Raw genomic sequence first — 27,222 nt, forward strand, 5'->3', positions numbered from 1 at the left:
GGTATGTGCCAGGCAGAGGGCGTCTGCATGCCAGACCTCCGTGGAAGCCCTGGGTGCTGCTCAGCAACATGTCCCATGCATCCTCGAGACTTGTCACCAGGGGAGCTAGTGGATCTTGGGGGGCTGCATGGGAGGGGGCTCTGCAGGCCGGGTCCCCTCCCTCTGCCCTATGTGCCTTCTCCCTTTTGATTCTGCTTTGGACCTTCCCACATAACACACCTTAGCTGTGGAGCAACTAACCATCCGAGACTTCCCAGCACGTCATCCAGCTGAAGAGTGGGCTGGGGGGCCCCTGACCCGAGGGTAGTAGCAATCTGTACCGACTGCCTAAGGTCAGGACTAGGACTTAAAGCACAGTAAAGCCCGATGCACAGCAGCTTCATGAACAATGGGGCCACAGGGGCCTGTCTACCTTTTAGTTTGTGGTAAGAATTCCGATGTATGTAATAACATTTTGCAAATAATAAAGAACGACACACATAAAAAGCACTGATACTTTTAAATGGCAATGCTTTTTTATTGTCACTGCTAATAAATACTATCTGCCTACTGAATACAGACACAAGCCAAATTCCAAAAACACTAGGGTATCAATACTAGAAACACATTTTTTCCCCTTTGCAGGGAAAGCTCTTCAAAACAATATAAATCCTTGACACTTTCTATTGTTATCTGTTAGGCAGTTTTATCCATTACTGACAAAAGCTAAATGTAATTTTAGGAGAGAGAAAGAATTTGAGGAGAAAACAATTTAGGGGGTGATGAAAACAGAATATTACTTTAACAGTGAAGATCTGTATTTGACTTTTTTTAAAAACAATTTACCATAGAGCTAAAATAGGACATTATACTGTTCCACTCAGTAAAATTCTGATGGCTTAAAAAATGCTTCTGGGAAACTGCATCCTTAACAGCAGAGGAGGATCAAGGGGGACACCCTGTGTCCTGAGGCCTTGATGTCCTGCTCAGAGGGCAGGTGGCTGTATGCTCACAAGGCCACAACACAGGCAGCAGGGCAGGAGGAGGAGGGAAAGCGTGGGGCACCCCGGAGTGACCTGTAGTCACAAGAAGCAGCTTTATATAGCTCTCACCTCACTTCTCCAGTAGGGCCCTCTCTACTCTCTTAAACGTCTTCAGTTGGACCATCAGCTCCCAGTATTTGAGGTACAGCCATATGAGTCTCCCATTCTGGCATCTGTTGGTATTCCAGACATCACCACAGTGTGTATCATGCTGAAATATGTCGGCCAGGCCAGTCGTCATGTCCAGGTCAGCAGCAACCGGGTCAGAGGCCGCATGGACCAGCAAGCTCTTCTCTATCCCCAGCCACTTGCTGCAAGGGATGATCAGGCTGCAGTAGATGCTCTGCTGTTCTGTAAGAGCATCTTCAAACTCTTTCAGCAGAAGCCTGGCTCTTCTCTGCCAGTCGTCTTCCTTCTCCAGGTAACTCAGGTAGGCACTTCCCAAGGGCTGCAGCTGTCTCTTTTCTCACATGACCAGAGCCCATTCCTGTTCCAGAAGCTTCTTTTCTTCTACCAACTTGCGCCCCTGAGAGATGAGGGCTTCCCGGTAGCTGGCTGTCCTGTTTTGTTCCTTTTCAAGTTCCAAAGACAACTGAGGAACTGCACGCGGATTTTCAGAGATCATGACATGGTACTTGGCCTCGAGGTCCCGCTGGAAAGCAGTTGTCCTACGGTAGTATGCTTCTCTCTCCTTCTCTATTTCTTTCTGGGACTCCCTAGACCAAATCCAACCTGACATGAAGAAATTGGGGGAGAAAAGCACACATAACAAAACATCAGAGCTGAAGTTCTCTGATCTTTATTCAAAGAAAATATAATGCTAAGGGCAGCATTTCAATGAAGTCTTAGGCACTTCTGCTTCTGCTGAGAGGTATGACAAATATAATATTTTGTATGAAATCACGTAATATGCCAAGTTCTTATCTTAAAATCAGGTAAGAGCTCCCAAGAGACTAGTCTGACAAGACTGCATCCAGGGATCCCTCCGTTGCCTGAATTTCCATGGCTAAGAACTACCAGTTTGCTTGTGCTCTCAAACCTACACCAACTGCCCCCTCTGGCCACAATGCCCCACATGCTATTGGTGAGGTTTAAAAATTAACATGGGTGTGGAGGGCTGGAAGCAATATCACCCTGGAAGTGATGTCACTCCAGAAGTGACATCTGGGCACCACGAAGTGCTATAACAGGAAGTGCTATCACCAGAAGCAGAAGTGACAACACGAGATATGAGATTAGCCTGGAAGTGACATCTTTGTGAGCCTGTGCTCAGAAGTAAAACTGCAACACTCATTTGCCATCAGCGGGCAGTGAACCTCCTGATCCCAGCTTTGGTTTCCGTGTCTTTTTTGTATCTTTCTCTGTGTTTCCTTTAAGCTCTTCATACACTCCTCTCAAGTTCGGCTGGTTTGTGGAGCTGGTCTCCGCACATGGGCATGCTTCAAATATTATTGGCCAAGTTATTTCAGAACTGAATAAATTTCAAAATGTGTTCCATTACTGATGATCACTAGTAAGCAGCTGAAGTCTGATAGGGTACACAAATGGGGTGGAGTAAGAAATTCAACCTCAAGACATGGTTTGGCTGCCTTGCCCCAAACTAGAGCACCCTGGGACAGAGAGTGAGCAGAGGCTGGAGTGGGCAATCTCCACTCGGCCCCGCCGCACAGCAGCAGCCAGGCCTCGGCCCTCTGCTGTGCCCCGGGTCCGAGGAGAAGGAGGTGCCAGTTCTGCACAGGAACACCTCTTCTCCCCGCACTATTGCACATCAAAGTCCCAGGTGCTTCAGTATAAAACAGAAGCCACTGTGGTGACAGGTGACTCTTTCTGGTGCAGGAACCCAGCACATTCAGAACCAATGCCACATGCCCAAGCCCAGCACAGTTGTCAGTCCCAGTCCCAGCACAAATGTCAGAGCCACACGCCCAGTCCAGGCACGAATGTCAGTCCCAGTCCTGGCACGACTGCCAGGGCCACATGCCCAGTCCTGGCACAAATGTTAGGACCACATGCCCAGTACTGGCACAAATGTCAGGGCCACACGCCCAGTCCCAGCACAAACGTCAGGACAAAACACCCAATACTGATTCCTCACAATCGCAGGTTCAGCCTGTGCAGGACACATGTCCTGCATGGACTCATCCCTTGAAGAGAGGACTGTGCAGCAAGTCTTCAAAGCCCAAGGTCTCCAGGCCACCAAGGGCGGCAGTCCAGCTCTGAGGGGTCACCTGTGCAGGCTCTCACACACAGCCAGGCTGCCCCCATGCTGCTCTTCCACCCCTGGGAACCACTGGAGTGCCTACAGCCTTCCTGGTCCCCTCCCTCCTTTTGGTGTCCCTTCCCCAGGTCCCTTGGGACTCCAACCAAGTCCCAACATCAACTATCACACCCTGAGGCAGCAGAACCTCCACATGTCCAAAAGCTTTTCCCACCTGCACCAACATTGCTGGTTCCCTGGGCCTAAAACCACACTCATCTCCCAGCTTAAAACAGCTCTCAGCCCCATTTCAGTTGCTACTCAGGCTCCTCTTTCTGCCAGAGGCCACAGCAGGGGAGCTGATCTGTAAAGGAGCAGCTTGGTGTAACCGACAGGCACGGAAAGGTGGGCAAAATGTGAGGCGGAGAGAGGAAAGAAGAGCCAGTGCAGTTTGGGGTGGGTTCATGGAAGGCTTCATAAGTAGGTGGATGTGAACAGAGTCTGGATGGCCAAGTGTGACCTGGGAGGAACGCTCCCTCTGCGCAGGAGGAGTAAGTACAACTGAGCAGATCACATGCCTGTGAAGACAGCAGACAGCTCCCAGAGGAGCTGGGGCAGTCACTGGGAAAGCCCCCACAGATGCTGATAAGGAAGTGAAATCGGACCTGACACCACTCTGGTGTGAGCAGAGGGTCAGAGGTGAAGGAGGGAGATGGGCAGGGCCACTTCCTGTGCTGGTCTAGGTGCAGTCTCATTCAGGTCCTGTACTGACACACGTCAAGTGGTGCAGACACAGGGTACCCTGGACCACATGGCACAGGCTGTAGTCACCAGGAGTTCTGGGGGGGGTGCCCTTAATCAGGAGGTCTCCAGGAAGACATGCCGGGTGCAGATCACCAGGGAGGGTCAGAGTTAGTAACATGTCAGTCCAAAAATCCTCAATTCTGGGTCTTAACTAGAACACTCTTGCCTTACAACTTTAGGCAGACACAACTCTCTGGAGCCTTAGTTTCAAAAGGCAGAGAAAAGAGAGCTGGGGCTCCCACTTCTGGGACAGCAGAAGTGCTCTCCCTATTCGTTCTGCTGAAAACAGCCACTGGACATCTGTGCACAACAAGCAGCTGACTATGAAAGGGAGACAGGGGGACTCTGGGACCCACAAACACCTGGGAGTGTGCCCTGGGACTCTGTTTTGCCTCTACATAACACTTGATACTTAAGTGCCAATGGGTGCAGATTTTCTTGTAAAAGCCCAACAAAAATCTCTCTGCCAAAGGACTAGGAAAGGGGCCCCCGTAAGACAAAAAATGTTTAGACAATGACCACTCTACTCACGCCAAACTGTTAGCAGACAACTGTATCCCCACAACCCCTGTGTGGGCAAAGGCTAGGGGAACCCTCCTGGTCCCCCCTGGGGTGGTGGCAGAGGAAGCTGTGTGGGATGTGGCAAAAAGATGTGCCCACCTCTCGGCTCTCCAGCCACCTGGGAGAGCCCCGGTGGAGGCCTGGGTAATGGGGCAGAAGGCCTCCTGTTTGGGCCTTCTTCCTGGGGCCAGTGGGCTGGAGGCCAAGTGGGAAGCATGACCTTCCATCCCTGCCTGCAGGAAGGAGGCAGCCACACCTTTCCCCTGATTTGCACTGTCAAAGAAACCAGCCTGGAATAGATTCAGTACAACCAGAATGTCACAACATAATACTCAAAATGCCCAGGTTTCCATCAAACAAGAATCAGGAATATCTCAAGTTGAGTTAAACAAATATAATCAGTAGATACCAATACTGAGATGACAAAAGACGTTATCATCCGATAAAAGTTTAAAGCAGCCATAAGATGTCTAAACAAAGAAATAGAAAGTTTCAGAAATGAAATAGAAGACATAAAAAACTAAACAGAAATATCGGAACTGAAAAATACAATAACCGAAAAATTCTTAAGGATCCACAATAGGTGTGTGAAGAGAGAGAAGCTGGTTAAAGTGATAAACTACTCAGTATGTCCCTTATAAACATGGACAAGACATTCTTAGTCAGACACTGGTAAATATATTCTACAATATTTAAGAAAAATTATATTGCATGACCAAGTGGGAATTATTCTAAACACACAAGGCTGGTTCTACACTCAAAAGTCAATTGATATAATCCAACACGTTAGTGGCCTAAAGAACAAAAAGCACATGATCATATCAACTGACATAAAGACAAAACTCAACACCAATTCATGATAAAAACTCAGAGAAAGAGAAAGGGAAGGGAATGTCCTTGCCTTGATAAAGGCATCTATGAAAACCCACAGCTAATGCTGTACTTGATGGTGAAAAGACTGAATCCTTTTACTCTCACATCAGGAACTATTTAAGAGTCCTGGAAGTTCCAGCCAGTGCAGGAAAGCAAGAAAAGGAAATAGAAAGTAAACAGATTGGGAAGGATGGAATAAAACCTAAGTTTTCTAAGCTAAACAGAAATTAACTCAAAATGGATCATGGACTTTTATGCAAAAAGTAAAACTAAAACTTGAAGAAAAAACAGAGGGAGGAGTCTTGAGGATGTAGGGCTAGTCAAAGAATTCCCAGACCTGCATGCAACGCATGATCCTTAAAAGGGAAAACTGATAAACTGGACTTCACCAATATTAGAACCATTGTTCTGTGAGAGATTCCATTAATGGAATGAAGAGACAAGGTACAGACTCGATGTTCACAGACCAGAGTCCAGCTCTCACAACCCAACAATCCTATCAGAAGACGACTGGCAGACCAGAACAGACATTCCATGCAGACGACAGACTGATGTCAAGTATGTGAAAAGCTGCTCCAATCTTTAGCCATCAGGGAATTGCAAATTGAAGCCACAGCAGAATGGGTAAAATAAAACCACAAAATAAAAATAATGACCACAACAAATACCAGCAAGGATACCAAGAAACTAGATCACTCACACTGCTAGAGAGAGCTAAAACCTTGCAGCCACTCTGGGAAACATTCTGGCTCCTCCTTAAAAATTAAACTAGCCTCCTAGCTGGTCCAGGAATAGCCTAGAAGTAAAGGCAGGCAAAATAGTAGTTGATAAATGCCACTCTTGATGGCTTCCACTTCCCATATGAAACCCTGCTGACCTGAGAAACCCAGTTCACAGCAAGTGCCAATGCAAACAGAGGGCAGCTTCAATTCAATTCCTCAGTTCCTCACATGCTTAAGTGCCAGCCCAGAAGCATGGGATGTGGGATACAACTCCTGAATATTAGGAAATGTATCATGTAGTGGGGATAATTACAACTGACTTGTGGCCAGTAATTTCCCAAAGTAGTACACAGTCAAAATGGTGAGGATTTCTGGCCAAGATGAGCAGAGGTGTCACGGGTGAAGTCTCCCAAAGACTGATTTTCTAAACATTAAACAGACATCCAAGACTGGCTTTCTTTCATATCCATTTTATTCTTCTCCATCCATCCTTACAAAGGCAATTGGAGCAAGGGAGCCCCTTAGGGCAGTGAAGCCTCGACAGGGTGCTAACAGTTGTCGACACCCACTCCACACAATGCTTCTGAATATATTGTCTTATTCACCATCACAATGCATCCAGGTAATCATGATGCTACCTGCCCTGGACAGGGGAAACAAGCTCAGAGGGTTAAGTAATTTGCCCAAAACAAACTGTATGAGACAAAACTAGGGTGTACACTTTCATCTGTCAGGATCCATTTCCAAGGTCTTTGGGATCCCTACTTTCAACCCAGAAAACACAATTATTAGGAAAATGATAACTTACGAAAAGCAGCCAATCCCATCATTGGCACCAACAAGGCATAATTCCATCTGCTTCCTTCACCCCCATCAGCCCTGGAATTAGGCCGGATTTTCCAATTTGGGGGGTCATTTAGGTTATTCATGGAGATACACCTTGAGGCAAATAACAAAACTATTAAGCACACAATAGGAATAAAATACATTTGTCACAAGTGTATCATCTACAGGCTCACGTGAATCCCTTTTTAATTCCCAAAAACTTTTGTTCAGTTCCACCTGAGTATTGTACATGGTAAGCCTTATGGGATTCAAAGCAGAAATAAACAATGCCTTAAGATAAAAGCAACTCACACTGTAGTCAGGACAGAGACATGCCTCACATAACTGAGATGCAAGTAGAATGAGATATGTTCTCTAATGAAAATGTTTAAAAGTACGGTTGTAGGTAAAAATCCATAAATAGGAAGATGTGAAAACACTGGCTGCTTCAGAGAATGGTATATAGGGCTGAGATGTTGCCATGGTTCTCAAACCGAGCCGGCATCCAGGTGCTCTGGAGGGTTTGATAAAACACAAATTCCTAAAGCTCTCTTCCACAGCTTCTGAGTCAGTAGCTCTGATGTAACCACCAATTTGGAAATCTCACACATTTGCAGGTGGTCTACCCTTTGAAGACTGCTGGCTTACTGGTTAAAAACAGAATCCAACTAGCCCAACTGCCAGGTTCAAACCAAGGCTTCATCTTGGGCAAGTTACTTAAACTTTCCATGTCTGATTTCCATATTGATATAATGAAGATAATGATACTATCTACTTCATAAATGTACTGTGAAGATTAGATTAATTGATACATATGAAGTAATTACAGGTTGGCACATAGTAAACTTCTTTCCTATTCTTATTAAAGGCATTCATATTTCTTCTTAACTGTTTCTTGAAAATAGTTACAAGGAGTGTCACTTTCTGACAAAGATCCCCTTTTAAGGTCTGCAATTTGGGGTTTATGTTTACACTGAGGGCATAGTGGGAGATAGGAACAAATTTCATGAAACACAGTAAGTGCACAAAACTTGAACAATCAGCTACACAAGATGTCCAGCCGTGACCAAGTGTAGATAAAGTGACCTTACTTCTCTTCCATGCATGCGCATGACATGCTACTTCTGCCTTTTGCTTCCAAGTTGCTCATATGGCGACCATTTAGTCATTTCTTCCACAGACTTTCATTTATCCTGTGACTGAAGTGACAGGCTTCACCTCAAGACCAGGTTTGTTGATATTCAAGCAGTTAAGTACTTATTTGGCTGCCCTGTTCCTAAGGGCTTTGCTCAATCATCTGAAAACCAGGAAATCTTGCACATTGACTTGCAGTCATTATTTCAGCATTTATGAAGCTTAATGCACTTTTCTAACCACTGCATATAGTACTATGCAGGTCAAGATAGCCCCCAAATTTAAGTTTTCTGTATATGTTTGTCTTTTTCTCTCTACTAAAACAAAACTAAGGGTTGCTCTAATAAGAATTGTTAACTGTAGTGAAAATTTTTGACATGTATAGGACTGTCTGGTTCTCCAAATACTGTGGAGTTCTTCGTGGCTTTGACATAATTCTGGGTGAAGTTCAATGTCCACATTGACCCAGCCAACCCTTAGGAGCCCCTTCAGATATCTATTTTAAGGACATCTTTTTTCACTCGATTTTAGCAGCCTGCCTTCATGCCAATACTCTGGATCTTTAATGAATTTTAATCGTTTCTTCTCTGAAACCCTGAATTTTGATGTTTCATCCTTTGATTACAACTTTTGACCCACTTTACTTGCCCTTCCATTGCACCGTGGCCTTGATTGTTACCTGCACTCTCATTTTCTCAGTTCCCTCATGTCCTTCTGCCTCCAGCCGGGACCTGCAGTCAATCATTCCAACCTCATTGCCCATAACTCCTCACTACCACTGCCCATCCTCAACCCATGGCCCGTCCAAGCCATCCCTTTCTTCTTGGATTGCTGAGTTCTGAAGGAAGCACAGAAGTGTGCTTAATTGGTATCATCACAAACTTGTGGTCTATAATTTTTTTCTGAACCCTTAATAGTGCATAAATGCAGGCATGGACTGTCTGTCATGTGAGCTGCTCCCCGTCGTGTGCTTTGGGGAAGAGCAGCAGAAATTTTTATTTAATGATGACTAATACTGCTCTAGCAAGAGTTCTAGGGAGGAAGCTAATCTAACAATAAAATCAGTGACACATGGAACAATATGTTTGGACGTCTTAATATGTTTGAACGTGGAAGACACTTTTCTGGAAACTGATCTGACAAGTACAGCTTTCTCTGGTTCCGTAAGTCTGGCTTCTTTTCAGCAGCAGGGTCATATTTTAAAAACTGCTTAGAAATCAACTAATTACTACAACCATGAACTTCTCAGGGCCCCAAATGCCTACCAGTTGGTGAATGAAGGGGCTGAGTGTGGTGGCAGATTTCTGCAATCTTTGTTCTGGTATTTACCTGAGTCCCACCTTTTCCCCAACACATATTCTCTTGATTAATTCCTCTTTCCTAATGTAGTTTCCAAATGAAGTGATAATACTACCTTTAGGATACCCTTTCCTGAAGAATATTGGAGGAATCGTAGTTCCGTCCTAGGCTGACCAACTGTGAGGGGCTTCTCAGGATGCAGGACTCAGTTTCAGACCCTGGAGAGTCCTGGGAAAACCAGGTTGAGTTGGCCTCCTTATTTATGTCTTGGGCTTCCTTAGTTCCCCAAACGTATATAAGAAAAACATTCTCACAGCTTTGAAAAGTAGCCTCTCCAGGGTCGCTCACAAGTTAGCCTATTCTCCTGTGGAGCAGTTAATTCGAGTATCAAACCTTTTTATGCATTTATAAAAAATTATAGAACTACTTCTCAGTTTCTAATTAGATGTGTAGTTGCAAACATCCTCTCATCAAATATTTCACTTCCTTTGCTTTAAAGAGGCTGGTGTCTGAGTTACATGCTCTCCGTATGTCCTCTGACTTCCGCTCCACCCTGCTTCTGCTCTAACCAGATTCCTCAGCTAAGAGGCCCGTCTGGAAAGATCATGGGTCAGCATGGTTTCCTAACAACTTGGCTTTGCTCCATGTGACCTGTGACTCTTAGTCCCCATGGCCCGAACATGCCTTTATCACTCATTTCCCTATGACAGAATTGCTGGCTAGGCCTTATGGGGTCACGGCACTCATTCTGGAAGAGAACCGTGTCTGTTCCAAGTTTGATGTAGCACACATTTTCTTTCATTATCCATCACTGTTTAGCAGGTCTGCGTCCCATGTCATACACTGAAAACATGGCTGTTGCTTTGGTTTATGGAAGAGGATGTTTCTTCCCCTGTTTTTTTTTTTTGGGGGGGTGAAACGGTTACACCCAACTTTATTTCCAGGTGGCAGGTCAGTCACTAGAATCCCATTCACTCAGAGCGAGTCTGTATGCAGCAACCCAGTCACTGCCTCTGGGAACCTCTGTTCTCACAACTGTCTGCTGGGCCTCGGTCCTCAGCAATGCCATCACTCCAGCCTCTGCTCTCCTGCAGCCTTGCAGCCCTGTCACCGTGTCGTGCCCAGAGCACTGGGTAGAGCTCTTTTTTTAAAATTTTGGTATCATTAATCTACAATTACACGAAGAACATTATGTTTAATAGGCTCCCCCCTTCACCAAGTCCTCCCCCCCACATACCCCTTCACAGTCACTGTCCATCAGCATAGTAAGATGCTGTAGAATCACTACTCGGTTAAGTGTCCCTGGATGCTTCTATCCAGCTCCTGGGGTCCCTGTCCCTTTAAGACTTTCAAAAAGCACTCGCTCTTTGTCCCAGGGGCACCAGCTGCAGGGACCCGCTCACAGGTCTTACTGTCCAGTTTCCCTGGTTTCCAGCACTCCACGCGTGCACTGTGTGTCTGCGCTCTGGTGCGGATGGCTAGGACTGGGTGTTTAGCAGTCCTGGGCTCCCTCTCCCTCCCTGCTCTGACTCCTCTCCTCCCACCAGGAGCTGGGAGGAGGGGCGCTCAGGTCCCACCAGGCCACACCTTGAATCTTACCCCCTGCACGAGGCACTGGGTTCTCGCAGGTGTGGTGTGGATGTGGTCTGGCTGTTGTCCTGTGTCTTCTGGTCTCTCTTTTAGGATTAGTTGTATTTGTTGTATTTTCAAAAATATATGTGGTTTGGGGAGGACATTTCTGCTGCTCTACTCATGCCGCCATCTTGGCTTTCCCTCTCTTTTTTTTTTTTATAGTGTTTTGATATTTCAGTGGGCCTCAAGGAGAGGAGTAGGAAAATCTTTCTTTGCTGTCTTCACTATTCACAGAATCATTATTTTAGGAAAAAAATGACCAAATACAAATTTTTCTATTCTTAAATATTTATTTTATTTCTCTTCTCTTGAGCACATGTGGTGTACTGAGGGCCCACACAGACACTGGGCTCGTGGGGATTCTGGTGGGGCTTTCATCTCAACCTGACACTGTGAAGATGGGCTAAGCAGAGATTCAGTCTATTTGTTTTCACTGGTTTTCTCTATTCTGCCACTTCCTTTTTACCCTCAATGCCAAAAAAAAAAGTATCAAATTCTACCAATGTAAGTGACATAGGGGAATTCTCTAAACATTTGTAGAGAAAGTCTTTTGTAAAATTCTTAGTAGTCTTGTGTTAAACATTTTTTCCCATCACTTTTTAGGAAAGGAGAAGTTAAAAATTCAAGTTTCTCTTGAGATAAATGAAAACATTTTGTGGAAAATCAGTAAAATGTTTCTGTACTTTAGAAACATAAAAGATGGCACTCTCTTAGAGGCTCAAAATTTCCATTTAAAGGAGATTGTGATCATTTCTACACTTCTTTGTGGTTTATAAATAGACTCTTTCTAAAAAAGAAATGTCTCTTTCTCTGTAGTTCAATACACATCTTGAATTTAGTTAAGCTGTTAAAGTTGAAAATCTGTATTTTTCCCTTACAAATCAGAATTCTACAGGTCTACACATTGGCTTCCTAAATGTCAAACATTTATTACTATATGGTGTAGTACAATGCTTTCAAAGGCTGAACTCTGCTGTGTAAATAAGACCTAAACCCAGTGGCTCAAGCAGTGTGGGCAGAACTGAAGGTTTATTTTATTTGACTGGAATAGCACTGGGCAAAGACAAGGGAAGAAAACGTTGCAAAACTACTCTAACTTGGGGACTGCAACCGTTGCAGAACCAGTGACTTTAAAAACAAAAGGAAAATATTTTTCTTCCCTCAAAATGACTTAACTCTTTAACAAATCTTCCTGGGTTATCTTTAGCTCATCAAACCCTTTTTGAGTGTCTACCCTGTTCCAGGTTCTGGGGATAGAAGGGAAACACTTTCCTTCAAGGAGCTCACATTCATCCCCATGTGATGATGGCCATGTTGTGCTTTGAAGGTGTTGGACTACTCTTCAATGCAGTTGTCCCCATATGTTCAACCGTATTTGGGGGTATATGGCTGCTAGATCTATGCTAGATACACAAGTTTTCCTCAGAAAAATACTTTGACTCATTACTTGAGACTGATATTGCACCCCTTCCCTCTCTCCCATTATGAGAAGCATATTTGATCTGAGTACATGTTTTTGTGCATTTCTTTCCCTTGCCTTTCCTCTTTCTCTGACTTTTTCCTTCTCCTTGAAACTTGAAACAAAGCTGAACCATTCTGAACACACTCCCAGTGGAACGGACAGGGCAGCAGGGCACCAGATCTCTGGGATTCCTTCCCACCTTTTGGTCTTTCTTCCTTTGTCACTTTTTCTGGATCCAACCCCTCTAGGTGACCTCAGCATGTTAGCATTCCCTGGGGCTTGCATTCTCCTTTCATGACCGGCTCTCATAAGATTGTGTCATCCATTTCCATGGCTATATATACCATCCATCAACTGACACCACAATGGATTTCTCTGTTGCAGACCTCTAAGCTCAGTTTAGCAACCCTGGCTCTGCTCCTCATCAGTGCTATGGGCACTATCTTAACCTCCACATGCTTCAGTTTTCTCATGTGAGAAGTGGATTTAATAATAGTACAAAACTTGTAAGTTTTCTTTATGAGGCTTAAATGAATGAATGCAGAAAATGTGTTTCATAATGATAAAAAGCAAAAGGGGTTGTTATAAGGCCTGAATTAGTTAATACATATGTCTTTGTCAGTTTGGGCTGCTATAACAGAATGCCACAGACTGCGTGACTTAAACAACAAACATTTCTTTCTCACAGTATAGTGAAAGGTACATCTTTTGGGGGTTGTGAAAAGTAAGACTGAGGTACAGGGAGATTCATTGTCTGGCGATGGTCCCCTCCCTGGCTTACAGGCGGCAGTCTTCTTACTGTGTCCTCACATGGAGGAGACCAGAGGAGGAGGGCAAGCTTGCATGTTTCCTGTAAGGGCGCTAGTGTCCTTTCTGAGAGCTCTCCTTTCATGGTCTATCCGTTTCCTGAAGTTGTTGCTTCCCAATACCGTTATATTAGGGATCAGGATTTCAGCATATACATTTTTGGAGGGACATAAGCATTCAGTCCATAACAACAAATAAAGCTCTTGGGTCTGGAGCCCAGTGAGTCATCAATAACTGATGGCTGTTATAGTCAAATGCCTACTGTATATCTCTGCCAGGTTATTTCAAAGCATCTTAAACTCTGGATTGTCTATCCTTTTGTATTTTGCTCTTTCTCCTATCAGGAAAGCACTAACTTCCATGCTGTCATTCAGTCCAGAAACCACAAATCATAATCCTTTTCTTCATCCTTGCCCCAGTATTCTAGGTAATGATGAATTCTCTTGGTCCCGAAAAGGTTTTAAAATTCACTCTTTGCCCTTTTCCTTTCCAACTCTCTTGCCAAGTCCTTGTGTGTTATTCTCTGTCTGTCATCCTACCACTGTAGGAGACTTCTGACTTCACTGCCTCTCTTCTACCTCCCACCTCTACCCCATTCATCCACTGTCTATATTGCATATATCATCACCCTGTTTAAAATTTTTCAGTGGATTCCTATTTCACTAATACCCACATTGATCTCTTTACAACTGGTGGAAAGGTTCTGGGTGTCTAGCCCCCCACCTGCCTTTCCAGGGTAATTTTTGACCTTCATTCTTTTGCACAGTATGTTCCAGTCACATGGCCGAGATGGTTCCTAGAAGAAATCAAACTCCTTGCCGTTTAAGGCCTTCAACTTGCTAAGCCTGGACATTCTGCTTCTAGTTCTTCACACATTTTGAGCATTCTCATTTACTAAGTTTCAGCTTAGATGTCACCTCTTAGAGAATTTTTTCCTGACCATCCTATCTGAAAGTAATTTGACCCATTCCAGCCATGATATTTTTTTATCACATTTCCAATTACTTGTCCTTCAAAAATTCTTTTATCTATTTCACTTCCATGTGTATTGTCTCCTGCCCCAGAATGTATAGGACACAGGAGGACAAAGACTGCCAGTTTTGTTTATCATTGTATTCTTGTTATCTATCAATATGTCTACTAAATAATATTCAATAAATAGTTTTAGAATAAATGCCTCAGTGTTTTCAAGATACTATGATGTCTGTGAATCTCACTAGAATGACTCTTTTGAACTGAAAGGTGGATATCTGTCTCTAGGTAAGAGGAAGCTGCGACAGGGCTAGTAACTAAATTGAGGGGTGGGAGGAGATTGCCTGCCAGATGTGGCTACGTAAGTTGTAGATGCAAGGGGTGCGAGCGGAAGGTGGGAGACTGAGCCGATGCTAGGTCAAAGGGACACTCATTAGAAACCCAAGCTGATGGTGGGATAAAATACTGCTTGTGTCCTTTATGGATGCAGATGAGAACGAAGCTGTCCCTGGAGGGAGTAAGCAAACTGATTTAGGGAGTCTGTACATGCCTGCTTAATGCAATCGAATGGCCAGGAACATTGGAAGGCCTTTCAGCCTGGAGAGCTGAAAGAAGGCCAGGCAGTAGTGGAGCCAGTCAGGCACAGTAGCGGAGTGTGTGTAACTCAAGACTGTTTGAGCAAAAGCCAATTGGCATTTCCTGGACAACTCTGCCTTAGGTCTTGGCTCTCTTCCCCTTAAAGGCACTGTGTCTGAAAAACAAACTGGTAAATCCTCAGGCAAGAGGTTGCATTTGTGTGTTCTGACTCATTTTGAAAAACGAAGTTTATAAAAATACTCAAATCCATACACAATGACCAGTATCTCTCCTTCCCACGCGTTTTCTGTAGCTGCCTTCTCCTCTTCCTAAGAGGAAATCACAAGTACCACTTTCATGTATATTGTAGTGGAGACAGTCCATTGCACATACAAACATGGGTATATGCCATGTGAAAACACATTAGCAGAATAAACACAGTGCTCTCCACACCTTGATTTTTCACTACAACAGTGCAGAGACACATATTATCTTTTTAAATAGTGGCCAACTTTCCACTGCATAGATTTTCATCCACAGTTTTTTTTATCTAGACCCTTAGTAAAAGACACTTATGTAGTTTTCAACCTTTTAATCTTATAAACAATGCTAAAGTGAATACCTTTTGCATGTATCAGTTTCCAATATGTATCAGGTTATATTTATAGATATGGCTTTTCTGAGTCAAAGGGTGTGCACAGCACTAATTTGAATTTTATTGGTAAATCACCCTCCTCAGAGACAGTTTCAATTACCAGTCCCACTGGTAATATGTGAAAATGCTTGTTTTTCCACACTCTTACTAGTGCTTTTGTTTCTTTTTTAAAAAACCAGAACAAACCAAACCAAACCAAACTGTGATCTTTGCCAATCTGACAAGAGAAAACTCTCTAGTTGCATTTGGTTTAAGCTGTATGAAGTTATACTTTATTAATTTTTTTTCTGCTGGTACAACATGTTCATAGGGTTTGCTGAAATTTCATTTGGTTTATTGACCCTTTCCTACTGATTTATGATAGTTTATTATGTATTAATGAAGTCAGTACATTGTCTGTAACATGAGTTATAAATGTTTTTCCATTTTTATTTTGCCTCTGTAGATTTTTTCTTGGCCTTGACAAATTTTTTCAGTAATTGAGTTTATCAAATTTTTATTTGGCTTCTGGGTTTTGTGTTACACTTAAAAAGAAATTCTTTTCTTCAAGTTTATTTTAAACACTCCCCCCATGTTTTCATCTAGTAGGTTTAAATGTTTGTTATTGATAATGACAACATTTATTGAAAAAATATATTTTCTTCATTGATTTGAAATGCCACTTGTATTATATACCAAATACCTATGTGATCTATCTGTTACTGGATTTTCTTTTCTTTCTGTTTTTATTATAATAGCTACTTATATGCTTTTTATTGTAGCTTTACAACATTCATGCATTGGCTTAATCATTACAGTTTTATAATATGCTTTGAATTATGAAAAACTGACAGTGCATCAATATTTTTTTCAGAAATTTGTTAAGTGATTTTCTTTGTTATTTTTCTATATGAACTTTAGAATCAGCTTGTTTATTTTTAAACATCCTGTTGGATATTTTTATAATGCTGAATCTTCCTTCCCAAGTACATGAACTTTCCATTTGTTTCCATCTTCTTTTGTGTCCCCCAGGAGCTTTTTAAAGTTTCTTCCAGAGAGATCTTGCAGGGTTCTATTCAATTTTATTCCTAGACGTTTTATGTATTTGTGCTGATATTTTATTTGGGGCTAATTTCTAACATTATATTTTAACTAGTTTTTTATACACGAATTTAAAAAATTTCTATAAATTAATTTCATACTCAGTTCCATTGCTGAATTTTCTTATATGTTATCCTTTTACACTTCATTTTCTTTGGATTTTTAGCAGCACTGGATTTTTAATCATGATGTATATCTGAATGCCCTGTGGTTTTACATTTTCTTTAAAAAATATATACAAATGTTTGTTTCCTCATTTTGGAGATTGAGTAATCCTGGGTGGATTCTGAGCATCTGCATTTTATAAGGCTTTATAGGTAATTCTCAGCCCTACCCACGGGGAAAATATTATTTTACAGTAAGAAAGGATGAATTAAAAATATTAAGTCCTGGCTGGTTACTAGAGGTAACTGTAGAACAGGGAATAAAATAGGTTTCCTGAATATTAAATGTGTCCACAAAATTCTCGGTTACAAACATATTACTTCTTTCATTCTTCTGTAATTCTTCCCTCCCTCCTTCTTGCCCTTTCTTCTCTTTCATAAAGGGAAACACTAATAATGCAACCTGAAGATGTGAATATAAGTGTTGGCTAGGTCACATGCTCTGTTAACTTCTTTCTCGGAGTTTGTTTTCATTCATGTGTTGTTTTTATGTTCAGAGAATCTGTGTGCAATTCTTTATAATACTGATCATGGTATGATATTTTATTGACAAGCAAACTGTATGTGAAAAGGAAAAGAAAATCCAGGTCACTCAGCTAGTTGCTTTGGAGACAGGTTCTTCCATATTAGAACAGTTTTTATTTAACTTCTACTTTATACATAGTTTTTTGATCAACTGTGCAAGTTCCTCTACAGCAGTAAATGTTCTCATATCTGTATCTATTTTCCATATTCTAAAACCCTTTAAAATTATTATTCTTGCTTTCAAGGGGAGAGAACGCCATGCATTTGCATTTCTGAAAATTGTTGTTTTCTTCTTTTTCTTAATTTTGGATTTAGTATGTTCTTTCTTTTAGTTCTTTGAGGTGTTGAAGTTGTTGGAGATCTTTCTTCTTTCTTAATGTAGGTATTTTTCACTATACCCTTACCTATTAGAACTGCTATTCTTGCATCCCATAAGTTTTGGTATGTGTGTTTTCATTTTTATTTGTTTTAAGATGTTTTTTGATTTCCTTTTTGTGTTCTTCTTTGACCCATTGCTGTTCAATAGCATGTTGTTTAATTTCCACATATTTAAAAATTTTCCAGTTTTTCTCTTCTTGTTTTCTAGTTTCATATCATTGTGGTGTCACGAAAGTCTTCTTGAAAAGGCATTTGGTATAATTTCAGTCTTATATTTGCTAAGACTGGTTTTATGATATAACATATATGATCAATCCCAGAATGTGTTCCTTGTGTGCTTGAGAAGAATGTCTATTCTGCTGCTTATAGATGGAATGTTCTGTATACGTCTGCTAGGTCCATTTGGTTCAAAGTATAGTTCAAGTCTAACGTCTCAATGATTTTACTGTCTGGATGATCTATCATAGTTGGAAGTAGGATTTTAAAGTCTCCAATTATTATTGTCTTAACGTCCATTTCTCCGTTCAGATCTGTCAGTATTTGCTTACTATATTTAGGTGTTTCGATGGGTGCATGTATATTTAGAGTTGTTACATCCTCTTGATGAATTAATCCTACTATCATTATATAACAACCTTTCTTGTCTCCTGTTACAGTTTTTGACTTAAGGTCTCTTTTTTATGACATCCATTCAGCTACTTTTGGTCTCCATTCTCCCATTTGTGTGTCCTTAAAGCTGAACTGAGTCTGTTGCAGGCAATAAACATATACTGGTATCTTTTTTTTTCAATCCATTTAGCCACTCTATGCCTTTGGATTAGACAATTTAATCCATGTACATTTGAAGTAGTTCTTGATAGGTAAATTCTTAATAATGCCATTTTATGAGCTGTTTTCTGGATGTTCTGTAGTTTCCTTATTCCTTTTTTCCTCTCTCAGTTTCTTCTTTTGTGAATTGATGTTTTTTTGTAGTGATATGCTTTGACTCCCTTCCTTTTATCTTTTGTTTCTGCTGTATGTTATTGCTTTGTGGTTACCATGAACTTTATATAAAACAGTCTATTTTAAGCTGATAACAACTTAACTTTGATCTCATACAAAACCCCTATTTTGTACTTTCCATTAAGGATTCTGAGGCTTTCTCGGACCTTTTAAATGGATATGCCTGCTCTCCACTTCTTGTTCCCTTTTGAGGAGGAATTCTCAAGATTACTTCCCTTCTCTGAATCCTGCAAAGCCAGGCAAGAGGCTGACCACCTGTTTGCTTTCTCTGGGATGGTGCAGCGTGCTCAGGTTTGTGGGCTTTCCTCCAGTCCCACAGGGTTGATCGGCTTCCTGAGCAAGACCAGCACTGTACGCAAAGGCACTCTCACTACCACTGGGAGCACATAGGGAGCTGGTCGAGTGTTGTGTAAGGGCTGGTGAAGCATGTGGAGTTTTGGAGGAGCCTATGGGCTACTTGGGGGGATCTGCAGGAGAGGTGATCCCAGAGGCTTAATGGTAGGCTTCCTGCTGGAGTCTGCAAAGCAGTTAGTAGCATCTACCTCTCGCTGCTGTGTTCCATTCTGAGCCCTGCTGCTGTTCTCCCAGATACTCACTGCACCCCAGTCACACAGCTTATGAATTGGCATTCTGGGTGGGGCAAGAAAGAAATGGGCCTCTTTAGCAAAGTTCTACACAGCCGGGGAAAGCAGGCAGTCACTCATGTGTTCTCATTTTCTCTTGTGGGAGAAATCATGGGCTAAGAAGTTCTCTCTTGGCACTAAGCTGTGTTGCCTTGGGGGAAGGAAAAAACCATTCTGGACTCACTCTGAGAAAGCTATAAGCAGACTCTCTGATTTGAGTGTCAAATGTGTATTGTAGTTTTTTTAGATTTTCTCCCTGACAGATTATTTTGCTGTAAGACTGTTTGTAGACAAACTAAAAATTACATCAGGAGCTCGAAATGGTATTTTAGATCCCTCATTCTCTCCATTATGAGTTCAAAGATGTCAGAAGGCAGCAGAGTGGGGAAGATGAATTATCCCCTCTTGGCTTTGAGCTGTTAGAGAGGTGGCTAAGAAATGAAGGCCCTAGGGTGATAAGACAGGTGTGAGGAGCTTCCTAGAGAATTCTGAAGTGGAAGGGGTCCATATAAAGTTGCTTCATCTTAAGGCAGGCACAATTGAGAGTACCAGCAGGCACTTTGGTGATCAAAATCTTATCTCCTCAACTGGGAAAAATCATGAGATATTGTGACAGTTGCCTCAGATAACTGTTTCAACTCTAGAAGCCTCCCCAGGAGAGGAGTCCTCTCTTCCCTGAATGTTCATGGAGTCTCCCAGTCAAAAATTCTTCTTTCAACTCTGGATCTACTCCCCCACACTTTTGGGCACTCTTTGACTTCTCATTTTCTCCTTAATATATGCAAGGTGAACTTATGAGTTATATATATAATGCTTATGTGTATGTGAATTCTTAATAATTCAAGTAACATTCTACTCTGTAGCTTCTATATGCAGCAATTTGTTTTCATAAAGGATAATTTCAGGCCCAATAATGACTGGGGGATCCCAGCAAGTAACACGACTAAAAAGAAGCGGGATATTCCAGGCACGCTCCAGAGCCACTGCTGTAAGCCCCTGGTGGGCAAGGAGGGGCAGAAGCTCCAAGTTGTTGGTTCAAAAACTGGCCCCCTTGGAGGGAGGAAAATGATGGTGGTGTGAGAAGTGAGGCAGAAACCTCCTCCCCAAACCACAAATAACACAAAAATACAACAAATACAACTAATCCAGAAAGAGTGACCTGAAAACTGCAGGACAGACTGCCTACAAGTAGGGAAAAGAGAAGATCTCATAGTAAAGGATAAAGTAGGAAAGCGGTGATCTTTCAGGACCCAAGCTCTCTCCCGACCCAAACTCAAAGGTGGGAGGAAGAGAAATGGAGTGGGAAGGGAGTAGAAGCCCAGGACTGACTGCTAAACCCCAGCCCTGGAGATCTGCTCCAGGAGCATGAACCTACATTACACAGAGATTAGTGGGGTTGGAAAGCAAAGACAGGCAGACTACTTGGAGAGACTGAGATTCCAGCTACTTGTAGAGAGCAGGTACCACAAATGGCCACTCCAGGACAAAAGAAAGGTGGGCACTTTGAAAGACTTCCTAACAGCAAGAGGGGTTCTAATGGCGCAAGGATTACACAGAGCTGGCTGCTTAGGAAAAAAGGACAGGTGGACAAAATCCTACTGGCACACTAAACCCCACAGGCTGGGAACTTTCAGGAGCTTCAGAAGATCCACCTTTGGCTAGCAATGCAGCCTCAAGGTGCCCCACCATGATATGCAGCCTGCTTCTCCTTCCTCCTAGCAGGCATCATCAGCACACCTGCTGATTGCACCAGGTGAGCAGGAGTGCGGCCCTGTAGATGGCAGCTACAGAGGCATAATGCAGAAGCTCCTCCCTGCACGATCAACCCACTGCACCTGGCAGTGGAGAAAGGCACTGCAGCCAGGAAGAAGGAAAGTGCTCTTTCCTTCTGGCAGGTGCTGGCATCGCTTGCCTGCAACCTCCGCCATTGTTCCAGATGCTCGACAGCTCCAGAGACTAGAACTTCTGGGCGCTAGAGTGTGCCACTTACCCAAAGTTGTTATTCCATAGGAATCACTAGAAAAATGAAACAGCAAAAAAAAACTGTACAAACAAAAATTCACGTGTCAGAAAGAGGGCTGAATGAAACTAAAAACTCCATTCTTCTTGATAAAGATTTCAAAATAAAAATAAAAAAATTGCTCATGGAGCTATAGAAAAATATTCAAGATCTCAGAGAGGACTTCAAGAAAACCATACAAACTTTGAAAACTACAGTATCTAAAATGAAACATACGATGGAGAGATTCAAAAGTAGATTAGATGAGGTAGAGGAGGTGGTAAAAGAAATAGAAATTAGAGAACAGGAAAACAAAGAAGCTGAGGTACAGAGAGAAAAAAGAATCTCTAAAAATAGAAGAATAGTAAGAGAGCTATACAACTGATCCAAACAGAACAATAGTCATATCATATGGGTACCAGAATAAGAAGGGAGAGAAAAAGGGATGGAAAGTCTCTTTGAGGAATAACTGTGGAAAACTTCCCCAATCTGGGGAAGGAAATAGTCTCTTAAGTCATGGAAGCACAGAGATGTCTGTAACTCTGGGGAAAAGCCCTGGGAGAAACTACCTTCAAAACTGAAATCAGTCAAAGGGAGAAATAAGGTGGGAGAAAACCCATTTATTGCTTAGAAGCAGTCATCCACTTCTGCTCTACTGTGTCTCTTATGACCCAGCTGCAGAAGAAAGGCCCCACCCATCCTCTCTAGTCCAGATATGCCCTTGCTCACCCTTGTAATTACCTACCAGTATGGAAATGGACTACTTCTTTCAACCCCTTGGAAACACCTATTGATGTGGAGATGCACAAAAGCCAGGTGAGGGATTCTGAAAATATTGTAATTTTACCCAAATGTCCTAGGAACCCTAGGAAGACAACACCAAGAAATGTAATTAAAATGGAAAAGATAAAGCACAAGAGAGAGTATTAAAAGCAACCAGAGAGAGAAAAAAGATCATGTGTAAAGGAAAGTCCATCAGGATATCAGCAGACTTCTCAGCAGAAACCTTACAGGTCAGAAGGGAGTGGCATGATATATTTAATGCAGTGAAACAGAAGGGCCTCCAACCAAGAATACTCTACCCACAGAACAATCATTAAAATTTACAGGAGGGATTAAACAATTTCCAGATAAGGAAAAGTTGAGGGAATTTACCTCCCACAAACTCTTCAATAGTATATTTTAAAGGGAGTGCTATAGATGGAAGTGCTCCTAAGGCTAAATAGCTCTCATCAGAGAAAATGAAACCATAGTAAATGAAGTAGACCAACTAGTTACTATGCCCATGCAAAATTAAATCAACTATCCATAAAGTCAGTCAAGGGATAAATATAGAATACAGAATATGACACCTAATATATAGATTGGAGGATAAAGAAGAAGAATGGAGAAAAGAAAAAAGAACTGTTAGATTGTATTTGAAATAGCATGATAAACATGTTAAGTTAGATTGTTAGATAATAAGGAAGCTGCCCTTGAACCTTTAGTAACCACAAATCTACAGCCTGCAATGGCAATAAGTACATATCTATCAATAATAACCCTAAATGTAAATGGACTGAATGCACCAATCAAAAGACATAGAGTTACAGAATGGACAAAAAAAACAAGACCCATCTGTATGCTGTCTAAGAGTCACTTCAAACCCAAAGACCTACACAGACTAAAAGTGGATGGATGGAAAAGATATTTCATATAAATAATGGGGAGAAAAAAGCAGGTGTTGCAGTACTTGTATCTGACAAAATAGACTTCAAAACAAAGAAAGTAACAAGAGATAAAGAAGGACATTACATAATGATAAAGGGGCCAGGCAACAAGAGTATATAACCATTATAAATATCTATGCACCCAATAGAGGAGCACCTAAATATGTGAAATAAATACTAACAGAATTGAAGGGGGAAATAGAATGCAATGCATTCATTTTAGGAGACTTTAACACACCACAACTCCAAAGGACAGATCAATCAGACATAAAATAAGTGAGGATACAGGGGCACTGAACAACACTTTAGAACAGATGGACCTAACAGACATCTACAGAACATTCCACCCAAAAGCTGCAGAATACACATTCTTCTCACGTGTACCTGGAATATTTTCCAGGAAATATCACACACTAGACCACAAAAAACGCCTCAATAAATTCAAAGAGATTGATTGTGCCAACCAATTTCTCAGAACACAAAAGTATGAAACGAGAAATAGACAATACAAAGAGAACAAAAAAGCCCACAAACACATGGAGGCTTAACTACATGCTCCTAAATAATCAGTGGATTAAACACCAAGTAAAAACAGAGATCAAGCGATATATGGAGACAAACGAAAACAATAACTCAACACCCTAAAACCTGTGGGATGCAGCAAAGGCAGTTCTAAGAGGAAAGTATATTGCAATACAGGCTTACCTCAAGGAAGGACAATCCCAAAGGAAAAGTCTAAACTCACAATTAATGAAACTAGAAAAATGGGAACAAATGAAGACCAAAATCAGTATAGGGAAGGACATAATAAAGGTCAAAGAAGAAATAAATAAAATTGAGAAGAATAAAAAAAAATAGAATCAATGAAACCAGGAACTGGTTCCTCAAGAAAATAAAGAAAGCAGATGAACCTCTAGCCAGACTTAGCAAGAAAAAAAGAGTCTACATGCATAAACAGAATCAGAAGTGAGAAAGGAAAAATCACTATACAGACACCACTGAAATAAAAACAATTATTAGAGAATACTATGAAAAATTATATGCTAACAAATTGGAACTTTCTAGAAAAATACACCTTCCAAGACTGACCCAGGAAGAAACAGAAAATCTGACAGACCAAATACCAGCAACAAAATTGAATTGGTAATCAAAAACTACCTAAGAACAAAGCCTCCAGACCACATGGCTTCACCACTGAATTTTATCAAACATTTAGTGAAGACCTAACACCCATCCTCCTTAACGTTTTTCAAAAAGTAGAAGAGGAGGGAATACTTCCAAACTCATTCTATGACGGCAGCATCTCTCCAATACCAAAACCAGGCAAAGACACCACACAAAAAAAGAAAAGTACACACCAATATCCCTGATGAACATAGATGCAAAAATATTCAACAAAATATTAGCAAACTGAATTTAAAAATATATTAAAAAGATCATTTATCATGATCAGGTGGGATTCATTCCAGGGATTCAAGGATGGTACAGTATTCAAAAATCCATCAACATCACACACCACCACAACAAAAAGAAGGACAAAAATCACATGAACATCTCAAAAGACACTGGAAAAGCATTTGACAAAATTCAACATCCATTCAAGATAAAAACTCTCAACAAAAATAGGTATGGGGGCAAGTAACTCAATATATTAAACGCCATATACAACAAACCCCCAGCCAACATCATACTTATCAGCGAAAAGCTGAAAGCTTCTCCTCTAAAATTGGGAACAAGACAAAGATGCCCACTCTCAGCACTTTTATTCAGCACAGTAACAGATTTCCTAGCCATGGCAATCAGACAACACAAATAAATAAAAGGTGTCCAGATTAATAGGAAAGACATTAAACTGTCACTGTTTGCAAATGACATGATATTGTACATAAAAAATAGTAAAGAATCCACTCCAAAACTACTAGAACTAATAACTGAATTCAGCAATGTTGCAGGATACAAATCAGTACACAGAAATCTGTTGCATTCCTCTGTACTAATGACGAACAAGCAGAAAGAGAAATCAGGAAAACAACTCCATTTACAATTACATCAAAAAGAATAAAATACCTAGGAATAAACCTAACCAAGAGGTGAAACACCTGTACCCTGAAAACTATAAGAAACTTATGAGGGAAATTAAAGAAGACACCAATTGATGGAACTACATCCTGTGCTCCTGGATAGGAAGAATTAATATTGTCAAAATGGCCATCCTGCCTAAAGCAATCTACAGATTTAATGCAATCCCTATCAAAATACTAACAGCATTCTTCAATGAACTAGGACAAATTGTTCTAAAATTCATATGGAACTACAAAAGACCCCAAATAGCCAAAGCAATCCTGAGAAGGAAGAACTAAGCAGGGGGATAATGCTCCCTAACTTCAAGCTTTACAATAAAGCCACAGTAATCAAGAGAATTTCATACTGGCACAAGAACAGACTCATAGATCAATGGAACAGAATAGAGAGCCCAGATATAAACCCACACATATATGGCCAATTAATGTATGATAAAAGAGCCATGGATATACAATGGGAAAATGGCAGCCTCTTCAACAACTGGTGTTGGCAAACTGAACAGCTACATGTAAGAGAATGAAACTGGATTATTGTCTAACTGCATACACAAAAGTAAACTCAAAATGTTTAAAGACCTGAATGTAAGTCACGAAACTGTAAAACGCTTAGAAGATAACATAGGCAAAAAATCTCTTGAATATAAACATGAGCAACTTTTTCCTGGACACATCTCAGGCAAGGGAAACAAAAGCAGAAATGAATGAATGAGACTACATCAATATAAAAAGTCTCTGTGCAGCAAAGGATACCATCAGCAGAACAAAAGGCATCCTACAGTAGGGGAGAATATCTTCATAAGTGACTTATCTGATAAGAGGTTAACACCCAAAATATATAAAGAACTCACACACCTTAACACCCAGAAAACAAATAACCCAATGAATAAATGGGCAGAGGATCTGAACAGACACTTCTCCAAAGAAGAAATTCAAATGGCCTACAGGCACATAAAAGATGCTCCGTATTGGTAATCATCAGGGAAATGCAAATTAAAACCGCATGAGATATCACCTCACATCAGTTAGCATAGCCAACTTCCAAAGACAAGGAACAACAATTGCTGTCAAGGATGTGGAGAAAGGGGAACCCTCTGACACTGCTGCTGGGACTGAGAATTAGTTCAACCTTTGTGGAAAGCAATATGGAGGTTCCTCAAAAAACGAAAACTAGAAATACCACTTGACCCAGGAATTCCACTCCTAGGCATTTACCTGAAGAAAGCAAGATCCCTGTTTCAAAAAGACATATGCACCCCTATGTTTATTGCAACACTATTTACAATAGCCAAGATGTGGAAGCAACCTCAGTGCCCATCAGTAGATGAATAGATAAAGAAGATGTGGCACATATACACAATTGAGAACTATTCAGCCATGAGGAGAAAACAATCCTATCATTTGAAACAACATGGATGGGCTAGAAGGTGTTATACTCAGTGAAATAAGCCAGGTGGAGAAAGACAAGTACCAAATGATTTCCCTCATTTGTGGAGTATAACAACGAAGCAAAACTGAAGAAACACAACAGTAGCAGACTCACAGACTCCAAGAACGAGAGGTTACCAAAGGGAAAGGTTTGGAGAGGGTGGGTGGGGTAGGAGGGAAAAGGGGATTAGGGGTCACTATAATTAGCACTCACAAAATAGGTAGGTCATGGGGAAGGCAGTACAGCACGGAGAAGACAAGTAATAACTCTATAGCATCTTACTATGCTGATGGACAGTGATTGTAAGGGGTGGGGGGGACTTGATAATATGGGTGAATGTTGAAACCACAATGTTGCTTATGTGGAACCTTCATAAGATTGTGTATCAGTAATACCTAAATTTAAAAAAGAATAATTTCATAGCAGTCATCTGTCCGAGGTGTTTGTACAGAATCTTTCTATAGAGAAAAAGAGATAATCTGGTAAGGATTGCTTCTCAAATCCTCTGTTATCTAAGGGATAGTAAATAGGAAAAACATAGGTTTGTTTTATTTTATTCAACCACAAATAATCAACAGAGCTATTTAACAAGTATTTTTCTACCATCTGCCATGTGCCCGGCACTATTATCTTCTTCCGCTCCTACCTGTACAAATACTCCTCTCTTCTTAGTTGTAAACACATTTTGACTTGG

At 41.4% G+C, this 27,222-nt stretch overlaps 1 pseudogene; it reads right to left on the reverse strand.

Moving 5' to 3' along the window:
* Positions 1 to 493: 493 nt before the first annotated feature.
* LOC130684876 (coiled-coil domain-containing protein 127-like) lies at positions 494 to 7,879 on the reverse strand (annotated as a pseudogene).
* Between the last annotated feature and the right edge of the window lie 19,343 nt (positions 7,880 to 27,222).

This window comes from Manis pentadactyla, chromosome 9 (assembly GCF_030020395.1).
Source record: "Manis pentadactyla isolate mManPen7 chromosome 9, mManPen7.hap1, whole genome shotgun sequence".
Classification (NCBI taxonomy): domain Eukaryota; kingdom Metazoa; phylum Chordata; class Mammalia; order Pholidota; family Manidae; genus Manis; species Manis pentadactyla.